Source organism: Eriocheir sinensis, chromosome 1 (genome assembly GCF_024679095.1).
Source record: "Eriocheir sinensis breed Jianghai 21 chromosome 1, ASM2467909v1, whole genome shotgun sequence".
NCBI lineage: Eukaryota > Metazoa > Arthropoda > Malacostraca > Decapoda > Varunidae > Eriocheir > Eriocheir sinensis.
Window position 1 is genome coordinate 14,443,366 of NC_066509.1, and position 5,924 is coordinate 14,449,289.

Sequence of the window (5,924 nt, forward strand, 5' to 3'; positions counted from 1 at the left end):
CCTACATATTATTTAATTTAACTAGCATTTCAGACTGGAATATCAGCGACACAGGCAATTGTATCACTTGAACACGAATCTGACGAGCGGCTGACAGGTCCCGTACCTGTCATGATTTCCTTGACTCTTCTTATATTGATAGAATAAAGCATTATATACCTATAAAATTATTAATATTTGGTAATTCAATCACCAGTGTTTATCGGAAATGCATACACTAAGCGTTTGGGGTACTGACATCACATGGTACACACAAAACAAATTAGTACACGACAGAGAGCAACGCTCGTACGCATATGAGTCATATGGCGCTAAATTTGGCGCTAACTGCAAAAATAAAGCGCTAAAAAAGCGCTATGGAGCTAAAGCATAAATTTCGGCGCTATATCACTTGAAAAAGCACTACATTTAGCGCAAAAAAGCGCTAAGTTGGCAACACTGCGGGGAAGACGGCGGCGGCGGGGAAGACATGGGCGGCGATGGGTGGCGGGCCGTTCAAAACTCCATCCTATGTAGAATATCATTATTCATTCATTCATTCGTTATCATCAGTGCACACTTTCGTGGCTGAACATTTTCACCAGCAACCACCACCATCATCACCATCATCATCACTGCACTCTACTATCCTTATTAAACTGAAGCAGTTTAGAGTCCTAAAATCGAAAAAATACACCCGAAAAAGCTAGCTGAACATGGCAGCACTAAGTGGGAAGGACTGACCTGATAGCCTACTTTTTTTTTTTTACAACAAAGGAGACAGCTCAAGGGCACACACAAAAAGTAAACAATAAAAAAAAAAAACGCTACTCGCTGCTCACAAAAAGAATCTAAAGAGGTGGCCGAAATAGATGTCAATTTCGCCTCCACTCCCGTTAATTAGGCTACAGACACACCACTCCATCCACTTTTACTGATCCCGGGGCGTAGACAAGGTTTAGTTCCGGATATTCAAATTCTTGCTAATCGGAAATGTGCAACTCCCAGCCCTTCTCCCTCCCTCCCTCTCCATTACCCTTCCTGCATCGTAAAATAGAGAAGGGCAGTCAATCCCTTCACAGACTGACAGTAATGGACTCGACTAATTCCAAAACGGCAATACAAAAACCTTTGCCTTTTAGAAATGTGCTCACAAAAAAGTTTCTCAAAAGGGCAAAAAGTTAAGTCACCCATATTCTCTCTCTCTCTCTCTCTCTCTCTCTCTCTCTCTCTCTCTCTCTCTCTCTCTCTCTCTCTTCGCCGTCTCTCACTTTCTTTAGTGTTATTGCAAGTATTAATCCAATGTTTGTTTGTTTTTAATATTACTGCATCATATGTTTTAGAATTAAGCATTTAGTATTGTTTCCTGAGACCACTGCACCGCTTCAAGTCACCAAACCAGGCAAATCAACATTTTTCTAAGGTCTTTTTCTCTTTCTTCAAGAATGTATCATATGCAAACCTAAACACGGATTATAATTATTGTAGTAACGTATTCGTTTACGAACTGTGTTATTTATAGTCAGAGCCAGATGATTTCTCAATACACCATTTCATAAACACTATAAGCATGTAGGTACTATGGATTTGATTGTATTAATATGTAAGTCTACGAAGCCAAATATTCGTTGTAGAAATCACAAACACTTTATTACAAAGTGTTCGAAACTACCAGCATGAAGGAATCTAAGACACCCTCAAACACTGTCTTCCCTGTCATTTTACTCACTATATTATCCGCAAATCAACACTGTATTGCCCAGCGTTCCACAATGCCTAACGCATTTAGGACACCCTCAAACACTTTTTTGCCTAATCCTCTCACCCTACTTCCTCTATTCATCGCAGGATCGCGAGTCATGGTGTGCAGCGGCGTTGGGACAATTCATCCAATGCTCTGGTTCGCCCCCGTCTCCGCTGCAACGTTCCTGGGCTTCGTAACCAAAGTAGCGGAATCGACCGAGCACACGTACCGCGCCATCCTCGCGAAGGCTCACAAGTACCTCTTCAATGGGTTCGTGATGGCGACAGTGTGTCCGCCCTTTGACGCCGTTGGACTTTTCTCCTCGGCGCCCTATGTGTTGGCTGGACTTTGCTTCCTCGTCCTCAGCCCCTCTAGCTTCAGCAACATCGCTGTCTTTGTAATGAGCATCGTCGGACAGGTCGCGTGGCTCGCCGTCGGCTTCTTCATTACGACAGAGAAGTACTCGTAAAGACAAGTTCAACGTCAGCCTCCTCTTGGCAGTCACCACCATAGCCGCCACTACCTCTCTGCGTCTACTGCCATGTCACCTATCTATTCGCCTCCGTTCCAGGGTTGGAGTAATTACACCTGAAAAAAAATCATTATAATTACAATTACTTTCAGAAACTTTGAATTACAATTATAATTATAATTACATTTGAAAATAGCAATTACATTACAATTACAATTATTACTTCAAAACAAATTCAATTACAATTACTTAATGAATATCACCCGTGAGCTACATAATTATCACTTCACGTATAAGCAACCATCGTCATTGAACCTCACTGTAGGAAGGTTTTGGAGAAAGTGAACTGAATTACGTCGCAGGGCACAGTAGCAGCAAAAGACCGTCTGTTTCTCGTTTAATGCTACAGGACGTGGTCAGGAACTGGACGTTCCCATCACGCGCGGTACTGCTCCTAGTGGCAGAGCGGCCGCCTCCGACTTCCTGACTGTCACCAGCAAATTTAAGCCTTATAAGCAACCCATCACTCATAATGGAGCTCGACCAGTACCATTTCCATTTTATAATTAAATTAAATTACAAATTACCTCATCCTTTAATTAATTACAATTACTTACTACAATTGAATATTTAATTACAATTACAATTACAATAATACTGTAATTAATTACATTTCAGTTAAATTACAATTACAATTACTTCAACCCTGCGAGTCCGTTCTCTCTCTCTCTCTCTCTCTCTCTCTCTCTCTCTCTCTCTCTCTCTCTCTCTCTCTCTCTCTCTCTCTCTCTCTCTCTCTCTCCGTATCCAAATCTGTCAACTATTTCTCAGTTGGCAGTCTTAATGTTTGTGTGTGACGTGATGATATTCTCGTGTTGATTGACGCTGATCCTAAAGCCTATATATATTTTTTTTTCTTTTTGGTGTGTGTGTGTGTGTGTGTGTGTGTGTGTGTGTGTGTGTGTGTGTGTGTGTGTGTGTGTGTGTGTGTGTAGGTCTGTCATTCTTTCCAATCGTCTCTGTAGAGAAATGCGCCAGCAAGGCTCATTTCGATATTGTTATATAAGAAAAATGAATAAACAAAAGCAAAAAAAAGTTGGATTGTTGCCTTTTTGTTCTCCTTCCTCCCCCAATACACACACACACACACACACACACACACACACACGAGCGCGACCCACTTTCCAAGGTAAACAGAGAATCAGAGACACTAACGATACAATTTCATTTACTCGTTGACTGAGATCCGAAGAAAAATTTGTCGCGAGTCAGCAGGAACATCAATCATCTCCTAGCAGCTCCCTCTGGCTGTGTGTGTGTGAGAGAGAGAGAGAGAGAGAGAGAGAGAGAGAGCAGCAGCTGCATGCACGATACGTATCAACTCAGCCTCAATGGTCACTGCTAAGGGCTCGATGTTTACCGCTTCACTACCTCCTTCCCTTTGTCCTTCTCCCTTACCTCTTCATTCTCCTCATAGGCCAAGATCTCCTCTTCTTCCCTTCCCTCCTACTCCTCCTCTTTCTCCTCCTGGGATCAAAAACAACGCGCCTTATGGGAGTATTATATAGGGTACAAGCTATATACGGTAATAATTATTGTAATATGTATAGGAATATGTACAGAAATATGGTTTGTATTGGACTTTGGGGTTAGGATGGGGTAGCGGGTGAGGTTAAGTGTGGCGGGGAGAGCTGAAGGGGAGAGGGGAGGAGGAAGGATTAGGTAGTAGGGGGAGGAGGGGGTGAACAGCACTTTTATTGAAACGCAATCCGGAACCGTGTATGAGCTGTGTATGAGGCTAAATATTGTATTTTACGGCGACCAAACTCAGACGACCAGCAGATTGTGGCGCGGTTTCCACTATTCCATTTTCACGTTTCCGTCAACATTAAGTGCCTGTCACCTAAGTCTATATAGGTATATATAGACTTAGCCTGTCACACTTTGACTATTTAGAGAACGTATGGCTAGCGTATGGAAAACTGTGGTGTACGCCCAGCATACGCTGAATAAGTTATGGGTACGCTGTTCCATCGTTAGGGGCACGTTGAAGTACGGTGCCGTACGCCGTACACAGGGAGAGCCAGAAATTTTTGAGCATGCACAAAATTTTCGACGTACGCCAGCGTATGGCCAGTAAGTTATGCATATACTGGGGATAAGTTAGAGGCTCGTTAGGCGATCGTTATCATTCGTTCTCTGATCGTTCACTCGTTGTATTCGTTGGTATGACGGCCAGCGTACCCAGAACGCATTGCTGTCGTATTTGTAACGATCACTGAACGTGTAGCGAACGTATGTACACCGTACATGCAACGCATACCAACGCGTTGGATGTGGTGGCAACGAATGCAAAACGTACATAACGTGTTGCAAACGTACTCATTGCGTGAATACCGTGTTTGGAACGTTTTAGAGGGGTTGGCCTATGAAAAGGCCTCTTTTTCAGAGGAAACCCTCATTTTGCAGGTACTAGCATCCTCTGTGAAGAGAAATTACCAGCTTGCTGTCCTGCAAAATCAGAATGACCTCATAGATTGGACACTATCAGATGCAAAGAACTATAAGAAATGCAGGTAGGTAGATAGATGTTATTATATATATATATATATATATATATATATATATATATATATATATATATATATATATATATATATATATATATATATATATATATATATATATATATATATATATATATTTTATATGTATTATTGGCAAATGAAGATACGTACAGGAGAAAAGTCCTCTGAATGAATTATTATTACAATTTTTATTATTAAGTAGACTCGATCGTTTACGCGTATGTTACTTGATTGTTGCGCGTTCGTTCCTCACACGTTCCTCACGCGCTCAGTACGTTTCCCATTCGTTGTCATACGTTCGTAATCGTTTCATATCTGTTCGCAATACGTTATGGACACGTTCAGTTTGCAACTCGTACGCAAGATTTATTTAGACCTTGCTCGTACGCTACCCATACGATAGGCATACGCTCTGCATACGTCAAAAACGGGCCGAAAGACGAAGAGTTCAGCGTACGCCAACTTTTCACATACGCTAGGCATTCGTTGTCTTAATCGTCAAGGTGTGACAGGCACTTTAATGACGTGAAAATGACATCACCAAAACAGCGGCCGCTCAGCACGGATGATCCACTCCGTCAGTCCATCGCTCACCATTCGTTGACAAACATATGGACAGTACTAACAACAACGACTTCTTGTATATGTTATTTTGGAGCTAAGTACTTCCATTTCATATTAATTTTTTCATGATATGTAGAATATTCGACATCACTGGACTGGCACCACCACCCAAGTTAACTGAGTTCATCTCTGGACGGGCTCCGCGCGGCGCCACTATATATATATATATATATATATATGTATATATGTATATATATATATATATATATATATATATATATATATATATATATATATATATATATATATATATATATATATATATATATATATATATATATATATATATATATATATATATATATATATATATATATATATATATATATATATATATATATATATATATATATATATATATATATATATATATATATAGGCAGTGGCCGAAGTGGTATCATACTGGGCACATTCACCGCGTGATGGACGACGCAGGTTCGAATCCTCACGCTACCACTCCAGTTTTCAGTCACCGCCGAGTGGCTTAAAACTACCACATGCTGTCCTGAAGACCACC

General features: G+C 40.8%; 1 pseudogene; it reads left to right on the forward strand.

Moving 5' to 3' along the window:
- LOC126995344 (uncharacterized) overlaps positions 1-3,296 on the forward strand; it is a 34,999-nt pseudogene extending 31,703 nt beyond the window's left edge.
- Positions 3,297-5,924: the final 2,628 nt, after the last annotated feature.